The sequence below is a fragment of the Octopus sinensis genome, linkage group LG3 (assembly GCF_006345805.1).
Source record: "Octopus sinensis linkage group LG3, ASM634580v1, whole genome shotgun sequence".
NCBI classification, from domain to species: Eukaryota; Metazoa; Mollusca; class Cephalopoda; order Octopoda; family Octopodidae; genus Octopus; species Octopus sinensis.
Window position 1 is genome coordinate 131,763,339 of NC_042999.1, and position 16,032 is coordinate 131,779,370.

At 34.8% G+C, this 16,032-nt stretch overlaps 1 protein-coding gene across 4 annotated transcripts in view; it reads left to right on the top strand.

Annotated features, from left to right (window-relative positions):
* LOC115209825 overlaps positions 1-16,032 on the top strand; it is a 162,281-nt gene that overhangs the window by 101,230 nt on the left and 45,019 nt on the right. For 2 of the 4 annotated variants that reach the window (XM_029778384.2, XM_029778385.2), the window contains exon 2: positions 6,729-6,798. The exons of the other annotated variants lie outside the window; for them this stretch is intronic. The gene's annotated coding sequence lies outside the window, so the exon portion shown is untranslated. The remainder of the gene's footprint in view (positions 1-6,728; positions 6,799-16,032) is intronic. 4 annotated transcript variants of the gene reach the window in all.

Sequence of the window (16,032 nt, forward strand, 5' to 3'; positions counted from 1 at the left end):
ATTTTGTAAACAAAACCTGTGTGGAAACCCATCAAAAGCTCTAACATCTATAATTCAATGGGCCAAACCTGTTAGTGTCATTCATATTCTGTCTGCATATTACCTTAAGAGTACATATGCCTGTGAGTTACTCAGACACTGCATTGTACAATGAGCAAGTCATTCGGTTGACTGAACATCTGGAATATTCACTATTGTATTTGTGTAAGGCTCATCTTACATCTAAAAAGTATTAAAAATATTTGTATTATGCACATATGTATGATAAATATATATATATATCATATATATATATATATATATATATATATATATATATATATATATATATATAATATATATATATATATATACATATATACATGTACATGTGGAGACGCAATGGGCCAGTGGTTAGGGCAGTGGACTCGCGGTCGTAGGATCACGGTTTCGATTCCCAGACCAAGTGTTGTGAGTGTTTATTGAGTGGAAACACCTAAAACTCCACAAGGCTTCAGCAGGGGGTAGTGGCGATCCCTGCTGTACTCTTTTGCCATAACTTTCTCTCACTCTTTCTTCTGTAGGCCTGCTCGCTTAGCCAGTGGGGGGTGACATCATTTGAAGGCTAAAACAATGCAAAGCGCATTGTGACCAGTGATAGACATTAATATATATATATATATAATATAATATATATATATATATATATTATATATATATATATATTATATATATATATATATATATATATATATTAATTATATATATTATTTGTTATTTATGTATTGGTTTATGTCTATCACTGTTTGAGTTGCATAATTGTAGTTTTATCTCTAATTCATATTTTATATTTATATATTGATTCTGTGAAATTTGATTTAATACTAAATTGAATTATACTCCCTAATATTATTATTATATATATATATATATATATATATAGAGAGAGAGAGAGAGAGAGAGAAGAGAGAGAGAGAGAGAGAGAGAGAGAGAGAGAGAGATAAAACTTACTTGGAAAAGGAGGATGCATGGCGTTCAATCATATAATAATATAAATAATATATAAATATATGCATATATACATACATATATGTACATACCTACATATATATGTATATATACATGCATATATGGGTACAGGACATCAAAAAAAATGTTAAACACAATGAGAAACGAAAATATAAAAACAAAAACATAGAAACAACCTTTTTTCAAACAACGAAAAAAAACAGAGTACAAGACATACAACAAAAGGAATATTCCCCCATCTTCAGTTGTCCCTGTTTCATCAACTCCGTGTTTTACCTTTGAAATGTGTTTTAGATGAAACAGGGACAACTGAAGAAGGGGAATATTCCTTGTGTTGTATGTCTTGTACTCTGTTTTTTTCGTTGTTTGAAAAGAAATTTTGTTTCTATGTTTTTGTTTTCATTTCTCATTGTGTTCAACGTTTTTTTTATGTCCTCTACCCATATATGAAACATGTATATATATATATATATATATATATATATATATATATATATATATATATATATATATATAGAGAGAGAGAGAGAGAGAGAGAGAGAGAGAGAGGGACATACATTACACACACACACATATATATATAGAGTAAATGTAAGGACAAGCAAGTTAGGCAAGTGGATATACAAAAAATGTTAAATACATTTAATACAAAGAATGTACATATGTATACATATAAAAAAAGTCTGACTTACACAGGAAGGAAATATCAGAAATGAAGGGGTTTGAGTAGGAGTTTTACAAGTTCAACAGCTGTTTCTGGGAGCTTGGTGGTCCAAAATAATGCTTGTAACTTGATTCCATCATTGGATACCACCAGCCTCTATCTTCAGGGAAGAATTTTACATTTGAGGTGTTGACAGAATGGAGATTGAAAATGGAATGATTTTATGGAAAATTAAGCAATATCAATGACAGAAAGATATGTAGAGACAAACAAACGCATGAACAAATAAACATGCACCATGGACTTCCTTGCAGTTTCTGTGGATCAAATTTCCTACATGAAATATTGTTCAACCATGGTGGTTGGAATGAGGAGAGGGCTTTAAAGAAAACACTTGCCCAAGGTGCGACACAATGGGATTGAACTTGAAATCGTGTGGTGGTATAATAAACTCATTAACTTACAACTATACTTACACTTATTGTTCTACACATATGAATATCATTTATATGGTATTAGTGAGGCAGAAAACTGGCAGAACCATTAGCATACTGAACATAATAATGCCTAGTGTAATTCTGTATATTTTTATGCCCTGAGCTCAAATTCTACCATGGTTGACTTTGCTTTTCATCCTTTTGGAGTCAGTAGAATAAGTACCAGTCAAGTGCTGGGGTCAGTGTACTCAAATAATCCCATCTCCCCAAATTTAAGACCTTATGCTTATCCTAGAAAGGATTTATATGTTATTAGTTATAGCTTAAAAATAATTGTGTAGGCACCACTTCTTTGCAAGGTCATTATGTGAAGATGATAAAAACCTGAATATTTTAAACTTGAGTGAGTGTTCAACCAAAAATAGATTGATTTATGTCTATCAAATAAAATGAATATTGTCATGTAAGTTAAACTGTTTTATGGAAAAAGTCTGATTTAACCTATGTTCAACCAAAAATAGATCTTTTTTTTCTATCAATTAAACAAATATTGCATACAAAGTTTTATAAGAAGGTATTGTGTTTTCATGATCGCTGGCTTCACACTAATGTGATGCAGAACATAAAAAGTTTAGTATACAACCAGCTACTAGTTGTTTTTACATCTTTGATCAAGTGTCGTAATTTAATTTTCCTAATTGGTGCTATTTTATATGAAGTAAATACTATTAATATACATTGTTACCTTTGAAAATGCTTACTAACAACTCTGGGAATAAGTTTTGTGAGAGAATTGTTTGCAATTCATTATATGGAATGCTGCAGCACCTGAACTACAATTTGTTCACCACTAAAACCATGACCTTGTGTTTATAAGACACTGTTTTTTTTTTTTTGTGGTTTTTTTCTTTTTCTTTTTTTTTTCTTTTTTTTACAAAAATGTTTCACTCTGTAAGCAGCCAAATGCAGTAATAATTGGTTTCAAACTTTGGTATAAGGCCAGCAATTTCAGGAAAAGTGGAAAGTCAATTATATCAACTCCACAATGCACTACTGGTACTTATTTTAATGACCCTTAAAGGATGAGAGGCAAAATTGACCTCAGTGGAATTTGAACTCGGAAGGTGAAAATGGACAAAATGGTGCTAAGCATTTTGCCCAGCATACTAACAGTTCTTTTAAAAACTTGTTTCAGTCATTTGACTGAGGCCATGAAGGGTTTTAGTCAAACAAATTGACACCAGGACTTATGTGTTATGACTAGTACTTATTCTATCATTCTCTTTTGCCGAACTGTTAAGTTACAGGGATGTAAACACACCGACACCAGTTGTCAAACAGTGATGATGGGGAACAAACACTGACACAAAGACACACACACATATATATATTTATACACACACAACTGGTTTCTTTCAGTTTCCATCTACCAAATCCACTCACAAAGTTTTGGTTGACCTGAGCATATAGTAGAAGACATTTGCCCTGGGTGTCACGCAGTGGGACTGAACCCAGAACCATGTGGTTGGGAAGCAAGCATCTTACCACACAGCCACACCGGCATCTGTGCTAAAATTTGAAACCAGTATTTGCTTAATCAACAGAGGCAAACAGAAAGGCAATATAACACTCAGGCAAAGTAGAATTATTTCTATATTTGGGACATTATATTCAATTCATTCTGGAGTTGAGCTCATGGTATGTGGGATTGATGGCTTTACTTACATATGCTGTGCAATAAACATGAAAGTCAGTAGTGAAAATTTTGCATGCCTCACATCTAAAAAGTAGCCGTTTACTAAATTTATACACTGAATTCAATGCATTGAATTAGCATTTTTATAATGCACTGAGATAAACGCTCACTTTCCATGTTTAATAATTGCTAGCTATTGTTTCAGTCTGGGCTGGCACAACCTGTGTGCATGGGGTGTGTGAATATATATGTTTGTGATGTTTATATATATATACTAGCACAAATACCCAGTGTTGCTCTGGATTAAAATGGCATTGTTTTTTATTGTTACTTCTTTCAGTCATGTGACGGCGGCCGTGCTGAAGCACAACTTTTAGTCAGACAAATTGAACCTAGTATTTATTCTTTGTAAGCCTAGTACTTATTCTATCAGTGTCTTTTGCTGAACCACTAAGTTATGGGGATGTAAACACACCAATATCGGTTGTGAAGCGATGGTGGATGTGTGTGAGTGTGTGCATGTGTAAGTATGTATGTCTGTAATGTGTGTGCTGTGTATAGCAGTTGAGGTGTGCTTTTTTACATGGTGTGTGTACATATGTATGGTGTATATATGTGGGCGAAAGTTATCTTGGTCTATGTCTGCAACGTGTTAATGTATATATATATATATATATATATATATATATATGCACATAGATGTATGTATATATATGCACATATATGTATGTATATATATGCACATATATGTATGTATATATATACACATATATGTATGTATATATATATGTATATATAAATATACATACATATATGTATATAAATACACATACATATATGTGTATACATACATATATACATATATGTATATATATATATACACACATATATGTATACATATATGTATGTATATATACATATATGTATACATATATGTATGTATATATGCATATATGTATACATATATGTTTGTATATATACATATTTGTATACATATATCATCATCATTGTTTAGCGTCCGCTTTCCATGCTAGCATGGGTTGGACATATGTATATATATATATGTATATATACATATGTATATATACATATATATGTGTATATATATGTATTCAATCCAAAAACTAACAAGCAAGAGAAAACAACAATGCGAGGGCATGGAATAAGTACAGTGTTATTGGATGCTTAGGAAAGGAAAGAAAAGAAAGAGGATTTCATGTTTCGAGCAGAGCTCTTCATCAGAAATATAGAAAAAGTCCATATATATATGTGTGTGTATATGTACATATACACATATATATATGTATATATACATATATCATCATCATCATCATCATCGTTTAACGTCCATTTTCCGTGCTAGCACGGGTTGCACGGTTCAACCAGGGTCTGGGAAGCCAGGAGGCTGCACCAGGCTCCAGTCTGATCTGGCAGTGTTTCTACAGCTGGATGCCCTTCCTAATGCCAACCACTCTGTGAGTGTAGTGGGTGCCAGGGGAGTCTGGCAGCAGCCACGATTGGTTAGTGCTTTTAACGTGCCACCAGCACAGAAGCCAGTCAAGGCGGCGCTGGCATTGGCCACGTTCGGATGGTGCTTTTTATGTGCCACCGGCCTAGAAGCCAGTATATACATATATGTTGTTATACATATATGTTTATATACATATATGTATATATACATGTTTATATATATATATATATATATATATTTATATACAAAATGAGAAAATGGAGAAATATATCTAAATCATTCATCAACTATCAGATAATACGGAATCATAATATAATAATAATAATAATAATAATAATAAAATCAATTCGATCTAAAATTAATTCTATTTAAAAATATAGTCACTCATCAGGTCTAAAATAATAATAATAAAAAATAATAATAGAATAAATATGCTTATCTTAACTTATACTAATTATCAAATAAATATAGAAAATTACGTGTATTAACTATAAATAATCGAAAAACATTTAACAATATTTCTTAAAATAAAAACATAACTTATCTTATCGAAGGATTTCTGTTTTTGTATGTTATTGATTTTTAGAATTAGGTTTTTATAGTATATGTTTTCTATATGATGTGAATAACATCTTTCATTATTGAATTGTTTAGTAGAGGTTTTTCTCTAAATTATATATATATACACACACAAACACACATGATAAGCTTCTTTCAATTACCATCTATCAAATTCCTCACAAGGCTTTGGTCAGTCAAGGCTATATAAAAGACACCTGCCTATGGTGCCACTTAGTAGGTCTGAACCAGAAAGTCGATGTACTTGGGAAGTGAACTTCTTAGCCACACAGCCACACCAGTACCATTCCATTTACATTTACCTGGGGGGGAATTACAACCGTGTTTCGTGGTCTGCTACCACAACAGCTCTTTTATAGGATCCAGTTAGCTCAAGACATCATCAGGAGGAACCATGTCCGGTTTCAGCCCCTACTCCTCTACCGTTTTAATGTGGCAGGGCCCCTACTTTCGGAGGTGTCTTCAGCTCTGGTGTTGGGTGCACGTCTTCTTTCCTCTATTCCCTGGCCTCTTGCCTTGTCAAATTTCTCCCTTTAAATACCTGCCGCATAGACTCCAGCAGGCAGCCCCAGCAAGTTGTCACATGACACTGTCTCACCTTAACTGACTAGTGAAGGCGCATAGTGATACGCACGTGAAAAATATGTGTAGATACTTCCCACTAGTGCCAAAGAATGAGGACACACTAATATTTAACAGAATTTTACAGTAGTTGGAAATTCAAAAGAAAATATGATGTGTCACATGTGTACCTTCACCAATGTCTTGAAAAGGAATTGCAAGAATATTGAACCATGTTACAATATAAACTTAATTCTTTTATTATTATTACTTATGAATGGTGTAGATGATTTATAATATCATATTTTTCAGATAAGCATAAATTGCAGCTGTTTGAACTGTTATAACACTGGGTGACGCTGTCTAAGCTAAGCCATATTTTGTAAGTTGACCCACCTTTATCTTCCTTTTGGTCAAAGAACTATTTAGTACTTTTCTTTCCATGTTGTTTGACAATTCATTTGTTGAAATAATCTGCTCTGAAATGAATTTTCTGTTATACTAATGTATTAAAAAATATATAGTTAACTCTGACATATATACAGTCATTAAATGTTTTAATGGCAATCATAAGCGGAGGTTTTTGAGAAGATGGAATTAACCAGCTAACTTGCACGTTAAAAATACAGTCTGTAACAATTTTCAAGGATTTTCTCAAGTTGAAAATGTAAATTTTTTTTGTTCTCTACATTCCGACAATAGAGCTTTGTATTTTTGTTAGAAACCTGCTCCTTCCATACAGGAAGATATCAAGTAATTAGAAATAGAAGAGAACCATACATACATACTTACATACAATTTAGTTGTAGTCAACATTATAACATTCTACATTGTGTGGCTGAAAATAATGTCATTCTAAAGGTCATAATTTTTCTTGTGTTAAACTAGCAATAAATCTCTAACTGTTTTGTTTATTATGCTGTAGCCTCTGCGTCTTCATATCTGACATTTAAGAAAAAGATAATGTATAATTAGATTCTAGATAATGACAAAATGACCGTATACTGCATGTAAATGACTTAGTTATACTGTAGATAATATCTGATAATGCTAAATACTTCTGCAAATTACCTATAATATATATATAGTCAATCGTTCTGTTAAGTGTACAGTAAATCAGCTTGCCTTCAGATTTATTTAAAGAAAGGAAATGCTTTATTTAGTATTTTGAACAGAAATAGATATGTGGAGTATTTTGAAGTTTCAGATGATATTTATGAGAACTATAAAATTATTTATACAAATATATTTAAAAGTGATAGTATCTTCAAATGTTTGTTATGCTTATGAAAAACATTGCTATATTGGTATATAACATTAATCAGTGAAATATATATTTATATTGATAAAAATGGTAAGACAACAAAAGAATGAAAGAGACCTTGATATTATGTAAATAGAGGAATTTATCTGTATATGTAATATGTGACAATTATTTGGTAGCCATGATAAAACTCTGAGTTTCAGATGCCAAGGTGGAAATCCACGCTGCCATCTCTTCAGTTAGCTGGCCATCGGAAAAATGCTATGAAAGTATTTTTCCGATGGCCGGATAGCTGAAGAGATGGCGGCTTGGATTTCCACCTTGGCATCTGAAACTCGGAGTTTTATCATGGCTACCAAATAATTGTCACATATTACATTTACAGATATAGATATATATATATATATATATATACATACACTCACACAAGGCGGGTACTGAAAAGATCCTGGTTTTGGGTAAAAGAAAATTCAGGCGGATCAGTTATTTATGAGTTTATCAAACATAGTTGGAAAATTGGGAGAATGGCTTCATGACTTTCTGAAGAATAGAAGTCAGGTGGTAGCAGCCAATGGGGCCACTTCCATTAACACACAAATAGTGAGCGGTGTTCCGCAGGGCACTGTTTTGGGACCACTACTGTTCATAATGGCCCTCTCAGACATGCCCTCAGCCACGCAGAGAGCCACGATCACAAGTTATGCAGATGATACAAAAGTTTCACAGGCAATACAGAACCCTGAAGACACTAAGCACCTGCAATGTGAGCTGGACGAAATATACAAGTGGGCTGAAAAGAATAGCATGCAGTTCAATGCTGAAAAGTTTCAAGCTTTATACTATCAGCATGCAAAACTAAATGCAATACCCAATGAATACACTGGACCCGGAGGAATAGCAATCCCAGAGGCACAATCAGTGCGTGACCTGGGTATTTACATGAGTGATGACGCAACCTTTCATGTTCATGTTGCTAAATTGGCAATGAAATGTAGACGACTGGCCGGATGGATTCTCAGAACCTTTAGAACAAGAGAACAAGAAACTATGATGGTCCTCTGGAGGACACTTGTCCTAAGCCACTTTGACTATTGCTCTCAGTTATGGTCACCATCCAGTGTCAAGTTGATCACAGAGCTCGAGGCGATCCAGCGTAGCTACACGAAGAAGATAGCCTCTATGCAGAATGTAAGCTACTGGGAAAGACTCAAGAGATTAAAACTATATTCCTTGGAGCGTAGGCGGGAAAGATATGCCATAATATACATCTGGAAGATCCTGGAGGGACATGTCCCAAACTTTGGCATCGAGAGTTACACAAATGCCAGAACTGGGCGCCACTGCGTGGTGCCTAGGCCTCCAAATTTGCCATCAAGATGTAGGACAAGATACTGTGATAGCCTGGGCTTCCGTGGCACACAGCTCTTCAATATCCTCCCGAAGAACCTGAGAGACCTGCATGGGGTGGATGCAGATGTCTTTAAAATGGAACTGGATCTCTTCCTGTCAGGTGTCCCAGATGAACCAACTTCACGGCAGGAGGTGCAGATGAGGGCAGCTGCATCGAACTCTCTCATGCACCAAATGGCAGTTGCTAAAAAGCTTTCGTGAAGTAAAACCAAGTTGCAACACCAAATGGCGGTGCCCCAGCATGGCCACAGCTCATGAGCTGAAACTAGAATCAATCAATCAATCAATATTCTTCTCTCAGATTCACACACTTATTGCAGCAGTTCTTCAGTTTTTCTAAGCCCTATAAAAGAACTCGGAAGTTTAGACCTCCAACCAGGCCTTTTGTAATATCCTTAAAGCCAGAAACTTTTCAATACTACCTTGTGTGTATAAATATATATATGTATACATATATACATATGAACACACTTATATACACATGCACACATTATATGTGTACATACATACATACATACATACATACATATATATATATATATATATATATATATATATATATATATACACACATACATTCATACATACATACATACATACACACACACACATACATACACACATGCACACATATACACACAATACTTTTTATCCTTTCAGGTTTGGTTGGGCCTCCAACCAGGCCTTTCACAAAACCCTTAAAGCCAGGACGTTTTCAGCACCCACTTGTGTGGTGTGTGTGTGTGTACACATGTATTCTCTTTCCCTGTCTCCCCACCCAGAAAACCCAGGCCCCTTCCACAAACTTATAGTTACCCCACCACCCTTGTTTTATCAATCTCTCACTCCCCCTCCCATATTCTTGCAGCCTTTAACCCCCACCCTTAGTCTCCCTGTCACTGAATCTCTCCATCCTTCTCCAATCCACTGTATTAATCTGGTGCTGTAAGTAATGGAATTTGAGCCCATTACTACAAAGCTTTTCATATTACCAATTTTGTACTACCACTCACTACTCCCTTTTCTCTGAGCTACTCACTGTTGACATCTGTCCATCATTCCTAACATCCCCCCCCCACTCGTATTTTCGATCACTTACCCCCACCTTTGTTCACCATTAACTACATTCACTTCCTATATACATCTGACCACCTCCACTCTATATTTATATCCATCTTTCACTCTTATCTAACACTGTTGCCACCTAACCCACCTCTGCTGATTCTCCTACCTCCATGCTCCCTTGTAGTCGTCTTATACATATCTCCTTGCCTTCATATTCTGGTACCATGTCACCCCCACAATTATCTCCCTTTGTGGCACATCTCAAGCCATGCCATTCACCCATGTTAAAATGTGAAGTATCCACGAATTTCTTCTACTGTAAATTTACCTCTACTTTTATCCTATATTAACATCTGAACACCTTGTGTAAGCAACTACTGTATCTCCTATTCCTCCTCTCTGTTGGGGATCTTAAGTCATGCAAGTTACAAGGCAGCCTTGCTAGTACTGGTATCATAGGAAAAGCACCTAGTACACTCTGTAAGGTGGTTGGTGTTGAGAAGAGTTTCTTATTGTAGAAATCTTGCCAAAACTAAGACTGGAGAGAGACATGGTCCTAGGATCTATTGGATCCTGTTTTACTGTCCAGAATGGAAAACAGATGTAAAAATGAATATAATACTCTTTTTACTCTTTTACTTGTTTCAGTCATTTGACTGCGGCCATGCTGGAGCACCGCCTTTAGTCGAGCAAATCGACTCTGGGACTTAGTCTTTGTAAGCCCAGTACTTATTCTATCGGTCTCTTTTGCCGAACCGCTAAGTGACGGGGACGTAAACACACCAGCATCGGTTGTCAAGCAATGCTAGGGGGACAAACACAGACACACAAACACACACACACACACACATATATATATACATATATATGACAGGCTTCTTTCAGTTTCTGTCTACCAAATCCACTCACAAGGCATTGGTCGGCCCGGGGCTATAGCAGAAGACACTTGCCCAAGATGCCACGCAGTGGGACTGAACCCAGAACCATGTGGTTGGTTAGCAAGCTACTTACCACACAACCACTCATATATATATATACACACACACACACATACACACACACACACATACGATGGGCGCTGAAAAGTTCCTAGCTTGAGTAAAAGAAAATACTGGAGGATCAGTTAATTATGATTTTACTCAACATATTCCCCTCTCAGATTCACACTCTTATTGCAGCAGTCCTTCGGTTTTTCTAAGCCCTGTAAAAGAAATAGGAAGGTTGGGCCTCTAACCAGGCCTTTCACAATTCCCTTAAAGTGTATGTGTTTGTAAATTTGCAGTAAGTCTGTGTCCCTCCACCCAAAACAAATCATAACAGGTTATAATAAGTAAGCTGTAAAGGTGAAAGACGAAAAAAGGTAAGGTAAGAAAGGAGTGTGACAGAGAAAAGAAAAAGAGGAAGCAAATGGGGAAGGGTTGGAGGGCAATAAAAAGAATGGATGAGAGAGACAGACAGACTGAGTAAGTGAAAAAATTAGTGGGTGGTCATCAGATTACATTTACATCTCATTTACATATGTGTACTCTACTATATATATCTATCAAAAGATTACACACCACATGCAAACATAGATAAGATTCTATAAACATGTGAACATATACTGTCTGTGCACACTCATCTATCAATAGATTGTCCACAATACACACTTATACAGACAAAATATTTATGTACATTAGAGGCAGACATGGTAAGAAGCTTGCTTCCCAACCATATGGTTCACAGTTTAACCACACTGCTTGGCACCTTGGGCAAGTGTCTTCTACAATAGCCTTGGGACAACCGAAGCCTTGTGAGTGGATTGGATTTGGTAGATGAAAACTGAAAGAAGCCCAACGTATATATATATATATATAACAATTGCAGCGTGGAAGGTGTTTATAAGCCATTTAAGAAACACACAAAACCGTTAGATTCACTTCAACATTTAAATTTAATTTGTCAAAATATTTCCGTCGCTTTGAGACCGCAACCTGTTCACTGACAAAGCGTTGTGCTGCACAAAGGTCGCGGTCTTCCATGCTGCAATTGTTTTCATTCTAGCACATGATCTCAGATCAAGTCACTCGTTTTGCAAGTACATCTTCGTAATATATATATATATATAAGAAAAATAAGAAAATAGAGATAAATGAATTAATAATTATATTTATTCATTTCAACAATAGACATAATCTCTGACAATTGTTTGATTCAAACTTTAGAAATTAATTAAAATAATTAAATCATTAGAAAGTTGAATCTCGTTGGAGGTAGAAAAACAATATACCATTACATTATATTTCTATGTGTTAAGTGTACGGAGCATACCACTGCTCCGTACACTTAACACTTAAAAAATATAAAAATGTAATAGTATATCTTTTTCTACTTCCAACGAGGTTCAACTTTATAATGATTTAATTATTTTGATTAATTTCTAAAGTTTGAATTGAAACAACTGTCAGAGATTATGCCTATTTTTGTAATTAATAAATATAATTATTAATTGATTTATCTCTATTTTCTTAATTTTCTTAAATAGATATCAACCTTGGTTTATTTAATTACTTTATTTTTTAATATTAAATCTAATATTCAAAATAAATAATAGGTAATAAACCTGTAAATTCATTGGATATTATTATCCCTTAACGAGGTATTTAACCTTTAATTGAACTTATATATATATGTGTGTGTGTGTGTGTGTGTGTAATGTGACCGACCAAATGTTGTTACACATTGTTGGTCACAATGTGCTTTTGGATTGTTTTAGCCTTCAAATAACATCACCCGTCTCGCTAGGCAACCAGGCCAACATTCCCCACTGATCGAAAGAGGGAGTGGAGCAATGTGAAATGAAGCATGTTTGCTCAAGAACACTGCCCAGTCAGGGAATCGAACCCATGATCTAGCAGTCATGATTGCAACTGCATGGCCTCTAGGCCATGCACCCTACATGTGTGTGTGTCTGTGTGTGTTCATCAGCCTACCACACTAGACAATTGATGTTTATCTCCCCATAACTTAGCAGTTCAACAAAAGAAACTGATAGAATAAGTACTAGGCTTAAAAAAATAAGCCCTGGAGTCAATTCGTTCGGCTAAAACTCTTCAAGGCAGTGCCCCAGCATGGCCACAGTCAAATGACTGAAACAAGTAAATGGTAAATGGTAGATATATATATACACATGCAAGCATGGCTACAGTATAATGGCCGAAACAAGTAAAGGATAAAAGATGTCTGACACATTTTTTTTTTATAAAAAGCTCTTATTGCATAAATCCATCTATATTTTGTTTTTTCAATCAAAGTGACAATTTTTTAGAAGCACAGTTATTTGACAGTAAACTCTGATTTATATTGTGTGCATGTATATATGTGTGTGTGTGTATATATATATATATATATGTGTGTGTGTGTGTACACACATACACATCATCACAGGTAAATCATAATACACCTTCAACACTCATTAGTTCAGACAATTTTGTATATAATTGAGAATATTTATAAATTTTTATGTATTTTATGTCACCAACGTATACAAAGAAAATTTTATTGCTGTTTTCCACAATACCTGGAATTTCACATGCATGTGTATATGTGTGTGTGTGTGAATGTTGAATGTGTGTATGTGTGTGTGTGTGAATGTTGAATGTGTGTGTGTGTGTGTGTGCACGCACACACATGATGTTTTTTGGCAGGTGTTACTAGTTGTAATTAGACTTTTGAAACAATTAGTCTACTTTAACTCTGTTGAACTTTTTCTTTTCTTTTGACATACATCTAAAAAAATACGTATGCACATACCAAAGAGACACTCAAATAAACATAAAGACATACTCATTCACAACAAAGCTTGTCATTATCCTTATTAGCTTCTTTCTTAGACATTCTTATTTAACTCTGTTACATCAGCCATGCTGAGTTCTTTACTTTATGATCTAACGAGTAACAAGCTTGCTGTTCTGTATCTTGATGAAATGAAGTCCCCCCAATTTTCCTAAAACACTCAATTACTTTTATAAACAAACTGCAATGATTTGATAGGCAGTGCTGAGTTTTACAAATTTGTAAATAATAACAATAATATTTTATAAGCTTACAGCTTATAAACAATCACCATGCATTGACCAAGGTAAATAGTCTAATATTTGGGCATATAAGCCCTTGATGGAAAAAAGTGGGTTTATCAAACACACGGGACTCACACCCACACCTCTATGTTTTCAAGTGTGCTACCATTACACCAGAAAACCTACTTTTTTTTTTCATTGAGGGCTTATATGCCCCAATATTAGACTAGTGTCTTTAGTTAATACACAGTGATTGCTTATAAGCTTTAAGCTTATAAAACTTAATTGTTTATTGTTTACTCATCTCCTTGTGATCCCATACATTTTCTATAGGGTTCAAGTCAGAAGATGATCCTGGCCATTTAGTGTAATATAATTGGTTCTATGCCAGTATTGTATGCATGTTATTGAATGGTGGTTGCCCCTTCCTGTTGGAAGTGCAAATGTAGTGCAATTATGGGTGACCATGTGAGTAGGCAACTTCATCAGAATACCCAAATAGGTATTATAGTTATGCACATAGCCTAGTGGCTAGAGTGGTGCATTCATGATCGCAAGACTGTGGTTTCAATTCTCGGACCAGGTGGCATGTTGTGTTTTTGAGAAAATCACTTCATTTCACATTACTCTAGCCCACTCAGCTGTAAATGAGTAAACCTTGTGACATACTGGCATCCCATTCAGTGAAGAATGTTGTGATCCTGGTCACTTACATACCACAGAAACCAGGTAACCAGCCATATTAGTTTTAAGACTCAAGACTACTTACTTTACTTGAGGTATTATCAAAAACCAACTCTTCTCTTTTCAGAAATGTTCCTCCTCATTTCATATGGATGGGCATTGCTTGATTCTTACAAGTGCTTACTCAAGATTGATGAGTGACAAACAAGTGCTTACTCGAGATTGATGAGTGACAAACAAAAGGATCATTAAATGTAATGAACATATGAATATTTGGTCATTAAACATAACTTTAAAGCAGTCCTCCTCAGTTCAAATTTTTAAGATTCCAGCAAATTTGCAGATGGTCACAGATAGTTTTCTTTATCTTTTATTTGTTTCAGTCATTAGACTGTGGTCATGCTGGGGCATTGCCTTGAAAAATTTTTACTCAAATGAATCAACCCCAAGGCTTAATTTTTTTAAAGGCTGTTTTTTTTTCTATTGGTGTCATTTGCCGAACCACTAAGTTATGAGGACATAAACACACCAGCACTGGTTGTCAAGTGGTGGTGGGGAACAGACACAAAGACACACACATATATATGTATGTATGTATTCATACAATGGGTTTCTTTCAGTTTCCGTTTACCAAATCCACTCACAAGGCTTTGGTTGGCCTGAGGCTATAGTAGAAGACACTTGCTTAAAGTGTCACATAGTGGGACTGAACCTGGAACCATGTGGTTGAGAAGCAAACTTCTTACCACACAGCTACACCTAGACTTTAGCTTTCTTTTTGCTTGACATCTTGTAACTAGTTCGAAGTCTGCAGCATTTCACTATTGTTACTATGATTATATGAACTGCTAACTATAAATGGGCACAGCAACACATAGATAATGAATCATATAATCATCTACTTCACGATATATATTCACTTCACTGATGTTATAAAGTCAAAGTTTTTTGGACAATACTGGCAAATACTTAGTTGATATCTTATTTGACATCAGTCAAATAAAGTAACAATTTTAACCCCCAATGTTTTTGTAAGACTATAAATAAGCTAAATAATGAAATATATTAACCCTTTAATGTTCAGATTACTCTGTTAAATACAATGCATATTTATTCACATTGTTTTGAATTGACC